Here is a 13496-nt window from a genome sequence, read left to right on the forward strand (position 1 = left end):
AGTTTCAGAGTAACTTTGATTTATGTTCCTACGACCTTCGTAAATGGGGTTAAATGGGCTTATTTTGGGTTATGATGAGCTGTGGCTAGTCGAAGGGAATAATGCGATAGGAATTGTCCACCCCTTTGTCAGGGTTAAAACAATATCTCAGGGCCACTCGAGGAGTAATGAACTGGAAATGCGTGGCCACGCTCGGAAGGTATCTATGGTAGATCATTCCGGTAAATCAGTTATTCTCCAGATCGAGGAAACCACTCTCGATATGATCACTTGCAAGTACGACCCGAAAGACACCTTGCATTGAGTGGGAGATAGTAATAGGACAAGAGAATTGGTGACGCACACTTGTCGAGGACAAGTGGGAGATTGTTGGAGTAAGTGTCCCCGACAATAATGCGATCACAATTGTCAATGAGATATTTAAAACTCATATTAATAATACATGAGGGAAAGTAATATTTTATTGTCAACTGGTCCATACATATCGGTAATGATTGCCTGACTAGAGTTTGACGTTACTCTTGTACGACGGTGGTGACCAGTTGATCCCATAAGGTCATACCTATAGGGTAATGCTCTTAATTGATTATTTAAATAATCTTATGTCGATACGGGTTAATTAAATTCCTTAAAATTGACAAGTGATTTTGTGAGTAAAATTACGTCTCTAATTATAATATTGATTAAATAAGATTCGGTCTAAGTAATCGAATTATTTTATTACTTAGATTAATTTATTGTTTATGAAACAATTAAATATAGAATGAATAATTTATTGTAACCACGTGTAGTTGTGATTTATAATCATATGACCCATTTTGGTACAAGTACTTATGAATTACTAGTCATTTTTGTATGTGACATATTTTATTAATATGATGATTTTTAATATGTTAAAAATGCATTATAATGTAACATGTCACGCATATATGTAACAATTGACAAATGACAAAAATAAAATGGACCACCATTTTTCATGGTAACCGAAATTAGGAGGGGGATTAAGGGCTTGTGTTGTTTAATTTATTTTATTCAACAAACATAATGATAACCCTAGGGCATAGCCTTACAAGGCTAAACATCTTGAGAAGATCAACCTAATAATAGGGTTGCATGCCTAGTCTCTTGTGAAGAGCAAAAATGAAAAGCATTGAGCATGCTACCCAAGGCCAAAAATTCGGCCACCCATAAGAGAAAAGAAAGAGTTTTCTCTTCCTTTAACATTATTCATTATAGTCTCAATTTTTATAATATGAAAAATTTTATATTCTCTCTAGTTTTGATGAAAGCTTAAGAGAAAAATAAACTCACACATTACTCCCTCTTAAACCGAAATTTCAAGAGATAAATAATAATTTATTTGTGTCATTTGAAGGTAGCTTTAGTTAATACTAGTCTTATAATAATTAAAACTATTAAGGGTGTTGCCTTGGTACAATCCTTGGGGAGAGATTCTACACTTGAACCTTGTTCATCCATAAGGAAAGCTCAAGAACTAAGTAAGGTAGGTGACCTTACTAGTGCCCAAATATCCGAAACATCAAATGTAAGGAACCGTTTTTCTCCTTACTCTTGTACTTGTTTTGCATGCATAAGATCCTTAAGTTTTTATGACTAAAATTTTAAACCAAAATATGTGATATGTAAAATATGATTTCCAACAGTTTAAACCTAACATGTGAGCTTTCTATGTCGGTTGTTTATCCAAATATCAAGTAATTGATGTCAAGTTTGATTTAAAGTTGATTTGCATGCAAGACGGAAATTAAATATCCATTTACCGAGTTACGTTTATGGTGCATAACGTGATCCATTTGTCTTAGAAAGGCATTTTGCAAATACAAAGTAAAAGGGCAGGCTTGCCATCCGATCCGTCCCGTATTCGGGTTAACCGAAGTCAGGATCGTCCTAGACATATGCTGGAAAGGAAGCAGGACCTGCATTAGGCAGCCTATTGAGGCGCGAGCCTTTGGGCGATGCAAGGGGCCCTGTCCTGGTTTGAAAACTGGAAATCAGTTAGCCTGTTTAGGCGCAGGGCAGCAGACGATCCAAATGGGCGTCTCCTGACTGTTGAAAATTTTTGTGAAATAGTTTGTAAAAGGGTATTTGAACATGTTTTTGTTTGAAAAGGACGTTTAGACCGCTTTTCTGTTAATATAAAGAATGGGAATTGAATAATCATCATTGTATTGACGATATTCGATGTCGGGTTCGGGTTTACAAGCTTAACATGAATAGTTTTGAAAAATGTTGATTATGAACTAATTGTGTTAAGTTCATTATTTTGTGATTAGCCAATGTTTATAATCGTACTCGGGTTTAAACCGACATGGTATGTGGAACCAAGGATGATTATACATGTATGACTAATATGGTTGTTTTTGAAATGTAAACAAATGAATGAAAGGTTTTAGAATACCTTTTAAAATATAATTAACCAAATGTTATCACCGAAACACGGATTAAACCGTCTTGGTATGACGAACCAAGGGTGAATATGGAAAGAATGAACTTAAACACGTTTGAGTTCTGACCTGGATAGCATATTGAGGCGCGAGCCACCTAGTTGTGAATATGGGCTTCTGTTTTCGGTCGAAACTCGATTTTGGCTCATTTGTTCCATATTTTGGACCATGTTATGCATGTTTTAGCATTTCATGGTCATAAAAACAGATAAAAAGACATGAAAGAAGAGTATTAATAACACCCTCAAACTTATATGCTAGGTTGAAGACGAGAAATCGACGGAAGTGTAAAAACTTGTTAGGTCTGAAAACTCGGTTGAAAACTGTTTTAGCAATGTAAAGAGTGTTTGTTTAGTTTAATGATTGTTTAGTTGGTCGAAGTGGTCGGTCAAATGATTTAATGCACGATGACGGTACCAAACAATGTGTTTGGCTTGTATTTTCGATCGGTAGGTCGAAAATACGTGTCGGTTTGTGACTTGAGAAGTCGAGTCTAGAATTTTAAGGGACAAATGAGGGGGCAGACACTCCCGTACCTTCAAATGGTGTCATTTGAGGGGTATTTATAGAGGATTGAGTGGTTGTGTGCGTTTTGAACAACGTAGCCGCATGGGCTACTCAAAGAGGCGCGAGCCATTTCGCGGGTCTTCGAACTGTCTTGTCACAATCACGCAATTGAAATCATGATTTGTTCTCTCCTAGGTTTTGGATGGCATGATTGTTGTACCTGACCATTCAAGTATACCACGTATACTTAACATGGAAGCTTTATAATGTTTATTTTTTTGTGTTTGACTCTGTTTGACTCGTTGTTGGAGTCGGGATTTGAATTTTTGAGTCGGTTTTTGGTCCGGTGTCGGTTTTGACCCTAGTTAGTGTCATTGTGATCCCGTCGTCGTGCATAAAACACTCCATGTACTTTTGAAAAGTTTTGAAAATGTTTTATTTTCGAAATCGTTTTGAGTTTTCCGACGTATAGTTATACAAACTGTCGATTAAACGTAGCTATTCCAAAGCATGTTGCAGTTCGATAATCATCGGGTGTTTATTAGGGATTCAACAGATATTGAGTATCTATAGAGCCCCCACTTTGACTGAGGCTTGGACAGGGAGAAAGTGAAAGTATAGCCCCCAGGTCAATCGAAGATTACAACCTGGAGACCGAAGCGACGTCGAGGCGGTTCGAAAGAATTCGGGCCAAGGACCTGCCGTCGGGAAGGGCGATGCCAAGGCGACTCGGGGATACGAGTCAAGGACCTGTTGTCGGGAACAGTTTAGAGTCTGTCGATTGTCTGTGTGAGTCGTTTAAAGTCCGTTAGACTACGTACAAAGGCTCGCCAGCCATAGTAAGGAGTCATACTTTAGGCATCTTCGGGATATGTCCTTGAGTTGTTTCTTTTTTTGCGCGCAAAGGCTCGCTAGCCGTGTTGCGGATATGATGAGGCTCACCAGCATTGTTGAAAGTGCGATTTGAGGCGCGCCAGACATGTTGAGGGCGCGTTTTGAGGCTCGCCAGCCATGTTGAAGGTGCGTTTTGAGGCTCGCCAACCATGTTGAAGGTGCGTTTTGAGGCTCGCCACCCATGTTGAAGGTCGAACGATCGACTGTGGGGAGTAGCCGCATTTTACGGGCTTAATTCGAAAGGTTGTTGAGTTAGTGGGCTCCGTGGGGAGGTCTCCGATATCCTGCTGGGGAATTTCGGTGTTTATATTGGATGTTTGTGGTGCCGAAAAGAGATAGGTTTGAGCCTGGCTCATGTGGACGGCTGTCTGTGTTATTGTCGTTCGTAGTTTTGAATTTCGAAGAGAGGTAACGGTTTTTTTACTGCGGTTGTCTGGAGTTTGTAGAAATAGCGAATGTGAATTCCGCCATTCGATGTTTGTTTGGGAGATAACGGTTTTTAATTCCGTTATCTCGTGATTTGAAATTTGTGGAAATAGCGAATTTGAATTTCACCATTTTGTTTTTGTTTGAAAAAGGTGATGGATTTTAATGCCGTCGTTTGAAATTATGGAAATACGAGTTTGAATTTTGCTATTTTTTTTCTTGATAGGTGGTGGCTTTTAATTCTGCCGTTTAAAATTGTGGGAACATAACGAATTTGAAATTAGTAATTTTATTTTTCTGAGGAAGATGACGGTTTTAAATTCAGTCGTTTGTAATTTGAAATTTGTGAAAATAGCGAGTTTTAATTTCACTATTTCATTTGTTTTGGGTTTTTGTTTTTTTGAAAAGTGAAAAGTGACGGTTTTTAATTCCTTCGTTCGGAATCTGTGAAAATAGCGAATTTGAAGTTCGCTATTTTGTATTTGTTTGAAAAATGAGGGTTTTTTATTCCATCATTGAAATTTGTGAAAATAGCGAGTTTGAAGTTCACTAATTTGTTTTTGATTTAAAAATGACGGTTTTTAATTCCGTCGTTTGAAATTTGTGAGATTGATCTTTGGATAGGCGTTTTGGGCCAAAATCCAAAACTCGCCAGAAAAGACAAAGTCAAGCCAAAGAGACGCGAGCCCTTTGGCGATACAAGGGGCTTCCCCCCTTTTTTCTGTAAAAAGACGTGAGAATGAGTTGATCCTCATTCTCTTCGTCTTCAACCTACAAACACTCGAAAACACCAAAATCGCCATTCTTGATCTTGTTTTCTCGCTTGTGTTCGTGCCAAATTTATCATGTCATCTCAAGGTATGTAAATCCTATTGATTCCACTTGAATTTATTTGTCTTTTTGTTGATTAAATTAGGGCAAAACCCTAACCCCTTGAAAATCAATTTGGGCGTTTTTGCTTGGCCCATTTTCGAGTGAAATTGATGCTTGCATTAGGTTGGAAACCTTTTTAGGAGTATTGGGGTGCTTTTAGTTTGCATTTTGTTCCCCAATCCCGCTCTCTAGGAGCAGAAAAACGCGAGTAGACGAGAGATCGTCTTATTTCACAATGTTGTGTTTGTTTGCTTGAGTTGTGTGCCCCCACTAGGTTGCATTATAGTCGGGGTTGACCGTCTTTGCCATGTTGGACCTTCGTTGGGTGTTAAAGGAAGTAAGCGTCTTTGCATTGTAGTCGGGGAAGACCGTCTTTGCCATGTTGGACCGTCTTTGCAAAAATTTTAAATTTTTGCCTTTGTCAGACGGTCTTGTGCTGACGAAATAAGCGTCTGTTTGGGCTCAAGCTGAGCCGTTTTGTTTTGAAATGGACCTTAACAGTAGTTTAGGTCACTTTGGGACATGATTAAATCACGTGGTTTTGTTGTGGTCCTAATTTGAATTTTTGACCTGTTTGTGCTCGGATTGGCGTAAAATTGCCTTTTTCGAGCTGTGAAAAATGCGCAGTTGTGTCGGGAATTTTCGTTGCATATTTTGATGGACCTTGTGTGGATTCGAGGTGTTGTGTGGTTTTTGTAATTTGTGGTTGTTTTGACTCGTCTTTTGCTCGAAAAGAAGGGCGAGTCATTTTTGTGCGTTTGTTTTTATGAAATATTTTTCTGGATGGGTTTGGGCGGGTTTGCACTTATTTTTGTTTTGTATTTGCAGGTGATTTTGTTTTTTGGATTTTGTTCATTTTGTGTCGTCGTAATGCTGAAATTTCGGTTGACGTTGTTTTTGTTTTGTCTTGATTTCAGGTGAGTGTTCCGGGGCTTCTGGGCCCACTGGGTGCGTGGCTGAGTTCTTGGAGGAGGAGGATGATGCAGGGGGAGGAGAGACGGCTGTTGTCTTGTCCTTCTCGAGTGGTGTTTTTCCCTGGTGGCCTTTGTCCAGCTTTTGATCACGTGTTGATCATTGGCTGTTATCTGCAGAAATGTGAATGTTTGATGGTTGGGGGTTAACACCAGAGCGTCGTTCTACGTTGCCGTTTTCAATCGTCGCTGAATTCTGATGATTGGGGGTTAACATCGGGTGGCACCCTATTTCGTGGCTCTTTCTTATCGCTAAATTCTGATGATTAGGGGTTAACGTTGGGGCGATGCACTGTGTCATAATTAATGATTGTCATGTCGTCCGAAGTCTGCCAGGCATTTCTTCCTTTTTTGCCACGAAGTAGGAAAGAGGGATTACCGTCATGGTAACCACCTCTCCTTCCGCTGTTGCTCCTTTCTTCTCCCTGTTGTTCCCTTTCTTTTCTGATTAGAAGGATTGGAAATGCTTAGTTCCGTAGGTGGCGGATATCCCCCAGTTCATTTTTTTAGGCTAGTTTCTGTATCATAAATAGTTGTATCGGATCCTGTTTGTATGGTCAGTCGTTTGTATCAAACGTGTGTTGATGTATTTTGCGTGAGGAGGTTTGTATATATGTATTTTTGGTTCGTAGTTTGTTTGTGTTTGGCTTTTTTGCGTTGTGTTTCAGAGAAGCACAGTCAGCGGCTGATTCCCCATTTGTTTCGGCATTTGTTCCTGCATCGTTAGTGTAGAAAATAGGCAACAAGTAGCACATCTGCATACACGTAAACACGCAAAAGCATCAGATGAAAATAAAAATAACCCCGATGACTCGAAGTTAAAATTGAATTTGAAAAGAAACTTTGAAAATGCCACGACAAGTCGTCACGTTTGCATTTTTCAAATGAAAGTTGTTTTGAAATTTCGAGAAATTAATTTGGGTTTGAATTAAATTGCATCGAATTTTACCAAAAATTGATTTGCCACTCAAAAAACTAAAACTTAAACCGTCACGGATAAATTTTAAAAGAGATTTTGCGAGTGTGTTAAATTTTGTTTTGTTTTTGAGAGATCAAAACTCGGATTTGCAAGAGTTTGAGTTTTTGAGAAAAATTGACGTCGTGTTATCAATTTTGATTTTTGTGGAAAATGCGAAAAAGTGAACATTTTTCGAATTTTCGACTGTCATGGAAACGATCCGTCGCGGATCGGGGCGATTAGCCCTTCCCCTTGAAAAAGAATAGAAAAACCCGTATGTTTAAAGCTGCGTGTGAAAATCGTGCCGGATTTCGTAAAATGCGAAAACAAGGAAATGTTAGTGTGAGAAGCCACAAAAATTTCCGGATAGGCCTGAGGAGGCGCGAGCCTTAAGGCGAGAAAATCTATATGTCAGGAAGAAACACAAGTTGATAGGGACAAATCAAGGTACGGATCCTGAGAATCAACCCAAAGAGGCGCGAGCCCCTGGGCGATGCAAGGGAGCTTCCCTTTTTTCGGAAAAAAGGCGCTGATTGTTTTGTATAAATAGGGACGTTTGTGCTTCATTGTTTCATCATCCGAAACACGAAAAACATCTCTACGAAAACCTTTCTTCTTCTTCCACAAAATAATTCATGGATACTTTCGAAAATAGGTTGCAACATTGGTGTCGGGATTTGTCGCCTCCCGAGAAGTATCAACTCGTTGTAATGGGAGTTGGTCAATTGTTGGTGCTTCATCAAGTTAAGGTGAAATCCTCGTTTCTTGAAGCATGCTCTCGGTTTTGGGATTCGAAACATTATGTTTTCGTTTTCCCGAAAGGTGAAATTTGCCCTCTTGCCGAAGAAGTGGGCGCCATTGGAGGGTGGCCGGGTTATACTCCGGTGCTTTCTCTGACTCGGTTGTGTTACAAAGAGAAGTTTCGTTCAATGTTGGGCTTGTCGACGAGACAAATGAACTTCCTCCTTGTCCCCCATGGTGTGGATATGTTGGCTCTCATCAACATCTTCTAAAACGGGTCTCGAAGGTGGCTAGGAGAAGAGCTCGCACCTTTTGCCTAGTGCATGCGTACCTCCCTGTCGATGCCTTGAAGAAGGAAGGGTCAAGATGGTATGGTAGCATGACCCTTGTTCACGTGAGTGAGCAAATGGGGCACGGGTGGGATCCATCGTGGTTGGTACTTGGCGAGATCATCCAAGCTTTGGACAAGAAGGGTTCATGTGGAGAAGCTCCTTCATTCGGATCTCCAAGGATCCTCCAAGTGTGGCTCATGGAGAGGCTTGTAGAGCCTCCGGTCGATTCTTCTTCTTACTCCTTCTATCACCTTACTATAAGGAAGAAGTTAATTTCGGATAGTTTTGCGTCCACCGAGGCTTATTGGGCCTCGAAATTGGTGGAGGAGGGTGGTCCTCATATCCGTTGGGTGGTGCCGTGGTGGAACTTGAGGTCCTTCATGGGGTTGCCCGCTTCGGCCGCTTGTTCTTGTTCCTTGATGGTGGTGGGCTTGAAGGTTGCTTCCTTCATTTATCTCGAAAGGCTTATGAGGCAAATGGGTCGCCAACAAAAGGTGTCCTCTCAAGATACTCTCGTCCAAGAGAGTGTTTTTCGAAACTCCGAGCTTGTGGAGATTTTTGAGAGGTGGTGGGCCACTCGACCGACTTGGGAGGTACCAAACCCCGTTGCAACAACATGAGTGACTCCCGCTTATGTCAAGTGGTCAAGAGCTCAAGCCTTGGAAGAAAGGTCTAAGTTCCGCAAGGACGAGGTTGTCGACTTGAAGTATAGGGAAGTCGGTAAGGCCAACCGTGCCTTCTTTGACGACTTCACCGATGACATTAGCCCGGATGTAGTGAGGTCACTGAAGAGGAAGAGCTTGGGTCCCAAAGAGATGGTGGGCCGTGTATGGGCTCGGCTAGGACCGAGTATGGGGTCATGCAAGAGACCGGCGGGTGATGTGACCATAATTAGCGCATATTTAGCCCCCGAATTAGCCTTGTTCCCATGCTTTTTAATACATATTTGGGTCATTTATTGTCTTTAGTTCTTTGTTTTGCATAATCTTTGAGATTTTGATCCTTTGGTAGGAAAGGAGTGCAAATCTTGCATTTTCATGGCAAAACGAGACTAAATTGATCGAATTCAATGACCAAGCATCAAGGAGAGATAAGATTAGAAGGCCTTTGTACATATTATAGTAGATGAGCAATGTTGAGAAAGGATCCTTGAGTCCCCAAGGAAATCCCCAAGGAATTTATGAAGAAAAGGGAAGAAAAGAAGAAGAAATGTTGCTGAGGCACAATCCGTGTGGATTGTCCACAATCCGGCCGTCCTCCACATGCACAATCCGTGCGGTTTCATCCCAAGACGCTCGGGTTTGCCATCACCAGAATCCGTCCGGATTCCTCCAAAACCGTCCGTGTTCCACCGCCAAAATCCGCCCGTCCCGACTCCAAAACGCACGGATACGTGTACAGCGCAATTTTGTTTTCTCCAAACTACAAAGAAAGAAGCCCTTCCTTCGAAAAATACCGGCTCCTCCCTGCTCAATCTAAAAAGTGTAATTACTAGTTTAGCCCTTAGTTAACCCTAATGCATCCCCCTAATTTCCACTATAAATACCCCATTAGTCTAATTAGAAGAGCATGTTCTTCTTATCAATAATTAGAGTAGTTAATATCAATCAAATCTCTCTTTAGTATTGTAATCAACAATTAATCAAGTTCTAATACAAGTTTTATTTCCTTAATCTCTCTTTTGTTCATCCTTTATTTTGGGTAATTGATGATTATTTGAGTTATTATTGGGAGATTGACAACCTCTCAATCAAGCATAAAGTACTTCTTTTATCTTTGCTTTATTATTGGAATCATTAGTAGGTATAATTCTCTTAATCCCTCTTTAATTATTGTTAATTACTTTCATTTATTCATCATGTTTCCTTTTGTTGGTATGATTGACAACCTTGCTAGCATGATCAACATGATGATGAGTGAGTAGTGACCTAGCTAGGGTTAATGGGTGATTAGGGGAAACCAACATGGGGAATGATTCATGCTTAATTTAATATGCTTTCATGGTTTATTTGCTTGCTTGTTTTGATCTCAACTCATGCACATGTTATGTTTGATGAAATGCTAAGCCTATGAATCCTTGCATTTACCACCATCTCCTATCTTTTCAATGAGACTTGTAAGACATAACCCAACTCGAGTCTCATTAGACCATGCATGTTGTTAAGTAGGGAAGACTAAGTCGACTTGTAGGTGTTGTACAATCTAATCGATTCGGCTCCGGGACCCAAACTTTCCTAGGGTTGTAAGATATAACTCAACTCAATCCATCACAATAATAATTGCTTGCTTATAATTTGAGAACATGTTTGTATGATCAATTCCCATGAATCCCCTATGACCCCATGACACCCTAGTGCTTTTTATCAATTGTTGACAACCCTTTTAATTCATCTTGCTTGTTTATTTCCATTGCTATTTTAGTTTAGTGACCTTCTACATCAACCCAATTTGTGACACCCCTAAGACACCACTAGTTGCAATAGAAATCTCATTTCAATACCCGTCCCTTGGGATCCGACCTTTACTTGCCTCTTTACTAATTGTAGAGTTGTTTGTGAAGCTATAAATTGTGTTTTGATTCGGACGTGACCCAACGACCACATCTATTTATTTGTGAACACGAAACGGACCGATCAAAAATGGCGCCGTTGCCGGGGACGGTGTTTACTTGATTTAGATTTTCTTTTATTGTTATTAGTTGTGTCTTTCTTCGCCTTGGGGAAGTAAAACTCCTCAAGGTTTGTTCTAATTGTTTTCAAGTTGTTTGATATTTTGCATGTCTAGAAGGTCACAAGGTGATTTGTTACCTTTTGACCGTGAAATTGAAAGAACCTTGACGAACAATAGGAGATTTGCTAGGAGGAATTTGAGAGGTATTAGTGAGGTTGTTCAACCAACTATTGAGTTCACCAACCTACAAAACACCCCACAAAATCAACCTACAATGCCTATATTTTCGTCACATTCCGTACCCACCGAGGAGAACCTACCCAATGGTACTCCCACACCACAACATCTAACCAGAAATTTTATTGCCAAATTCGCCTTTATCTAATTAGTCGAAAGGAGCCAATTTGGGGGGATGCCTAGTGAAGACCCTCAATCTCATATGGAAACCTTTTGCGACTATTGTGATGCGATTTCTCAAACCGGTGTGACTCAAGACCAAATTCGATGGGTCTTATTTCCTTTTTCTCTAATCGGCACCGCGAAACAATGGTTGAAGGGCCTTGACAAGGCCACTCTCGGAATAGATTCTTGGAAGAAGTTGGCTCAAGCTTTCTACAAAAAGTTCTACCCACCGGAAAAGACTAACATGCTAAGAGCTCAAATTACGGGTTTTAAGCAAAGGGATGAAGAATCTTTGTATGAAGCTTGGGAGCGGTTTAAGGGAATTTGTCGCTCATGTCCTCACCATGGACTTAGCGAATGGTTCTTGGTACAACAATTTTGGAACGGTTTATATGAAGATTCAAGGAACATTCTCAACATGGGATCAAATGGAATGTTCACCGAAGTTGATGACAATCAAACATGGAACAAGATTGAGGAAATGGCGGTCCATAACTCACAATATAGTAGACCTCGCAAGGCTACTAGAGGAGGAAGGCATGAAGTGGACTCCGTTACTCAATTGGGTGCTCAACTTAGTGCTCACATTGACACAATCAATTTGAAGTTTGAACAAGCTATGGCTAAACTTGAAGAAGCCTCAAAATCACCAAAGCATAATGTTAATGCCATGACGGCATCCTCATCAATCCCAAGTGGGATATGTGAGAATTGTGGAACTTTGGGACATGACCAAAGTGAATGTAGGGGAACAAATGAACAAGTGAATGCTTTCCAAGCATACAAGAATGGTACCCCTTATTCCAACTATTACAATGAAAACACCAAGTTTCACCCAAATCTCTCATACAAAAGCCAAAATGTTCAAAATCCTCAAACAACTTACACTCCACCTCCCATGAGAAACCAAAATCAAAGACCCTTTTACAACCAAAACCAAGGTTACCAAAATCAAAATCCATACAATCACCAAAATGACCAAGGTTTTGATGTTCAAAAAGCGGTCCTCCAAATGCAAAAGAATCAACAAGAGTTTTTCACTCAAATGCAAAAAGATAGTCAAGCAAAGGAAACCACCATCAACAACATTCTAGCTCACACCAAGATGTTGGAAACACAATTGACTCAACTAGCATCTTCAAGCTCACAAAGACAAAAGGGGAAATTACCACCTCAAGGTAATCCCCCTAAGACATGAAACGGTTAGTGCCATACACTTGAGAAGTGGTACAAGGTATGAAGCACCGAAGAAGCAAGTTGAGGATGAAGTTGTGGAGGCTAGTGATAAGGAAGAAATTGTGAAAAACTCCAAAGATGGAGAATCATCAAAAGAAGAAATTTCAAAGAGAAATGAAGACAAGGTCAAGGAGAAGGAGCCCATTGTGTTTAGACTCCCTTTTCCAAGTCGTCAAGCCAAGCCCAAATTTGATGACCAACTTGGAAAGTTTATGGAAATTGTGAAGAATTTAGAAGTCTCAATTCCCTTCACGGAATTAATCAATCACGTGCCGGCCTATGCGAAATACATGAAAGACATCCTCACAAAGAAGAAGTCGATCCGGAAACTTGAGACTATCACCTTCACTAAGGTGAGTAGTGCAATACTTTAAGGGAGTTCACCTCCAAAACTAAAGGATCCGGGAAGCTTCTCAATACCGTGTACCATTGGCGACACCACGATCAACAAAGCCTTATGTGATCTAGGGGCTAGTGTGAGTGTTATGCCGTACTCGGTAAGTAAAAGGTTGGGGATGGGAGAGCTTAAATGCACCAATATCACACTCCAAATGGTCGATAGATCGACGAAGACACCATTAGGGATATGGGAAGATGTCCCCGTGCGAATTGGGAAGTTTTTCATCCCGGTGGACTTTGTCATTGTTGATATGGAGGAAGACTCCAACATTCCAATCATTCTTGGAAGACCCTTCTTACACACCGCGGGTGCGGTAATTAATGTAAAACATGGTGAGCTCACTCTAGAAGTGGGAGATGAGAGTATAACTTTTAATCTTGACAAGACTATGAGAGCTCCCCGTTTACATGAACCGTGTTTTATGATCGATCATTATAGTCGGAAGGATGAAAGGAAGGAGTCGGAACTCCAATGGAAGAAAGAAATTGAAGATGCTCCATTCAAAGAGCAAGTGAATTGTGACAAGGAGAGCTTGCAAAGCTCACCAAAATCAAACAAAGAACAAGAAGAAGGCCTCATTGGCCAAGAAAAGGAAATGGGAAAGTTGTCACCATCAAATCA

General features: G+C 40.4%; 1 non-coding gene across 1 annotated transcript; it reads right to left on the bottom strand.

The window, feature by feature from the left end:
* Positions 1-11483: 11483 nt before the first annotated feature.
* Positions 11484-11590, bottom strand: LOC141623983 (small nucleolar RNA R71). The gene has a single exon (XR_012533797.1). It is a non-coding gene; the product is annotated as a small nucleolar RNA R71 (small nucleolar RNA).
* Positions 11591-13496: the final 1906 nt, after the last annotated feature.

Source organism: Silene latifolia, chromosome X (assembly GCF_048544455.1).
Source record: "Silene latifolia isolate original U9 population chromosome X, ASM4854445v1, whole genome shotgun sequence".
NCBI lineage: Eukaryota > Viridiplantae > Streptophyta > Magnoliopsida > Caryophyllales > Caryophyllaceae > Silene > Silene latifolia.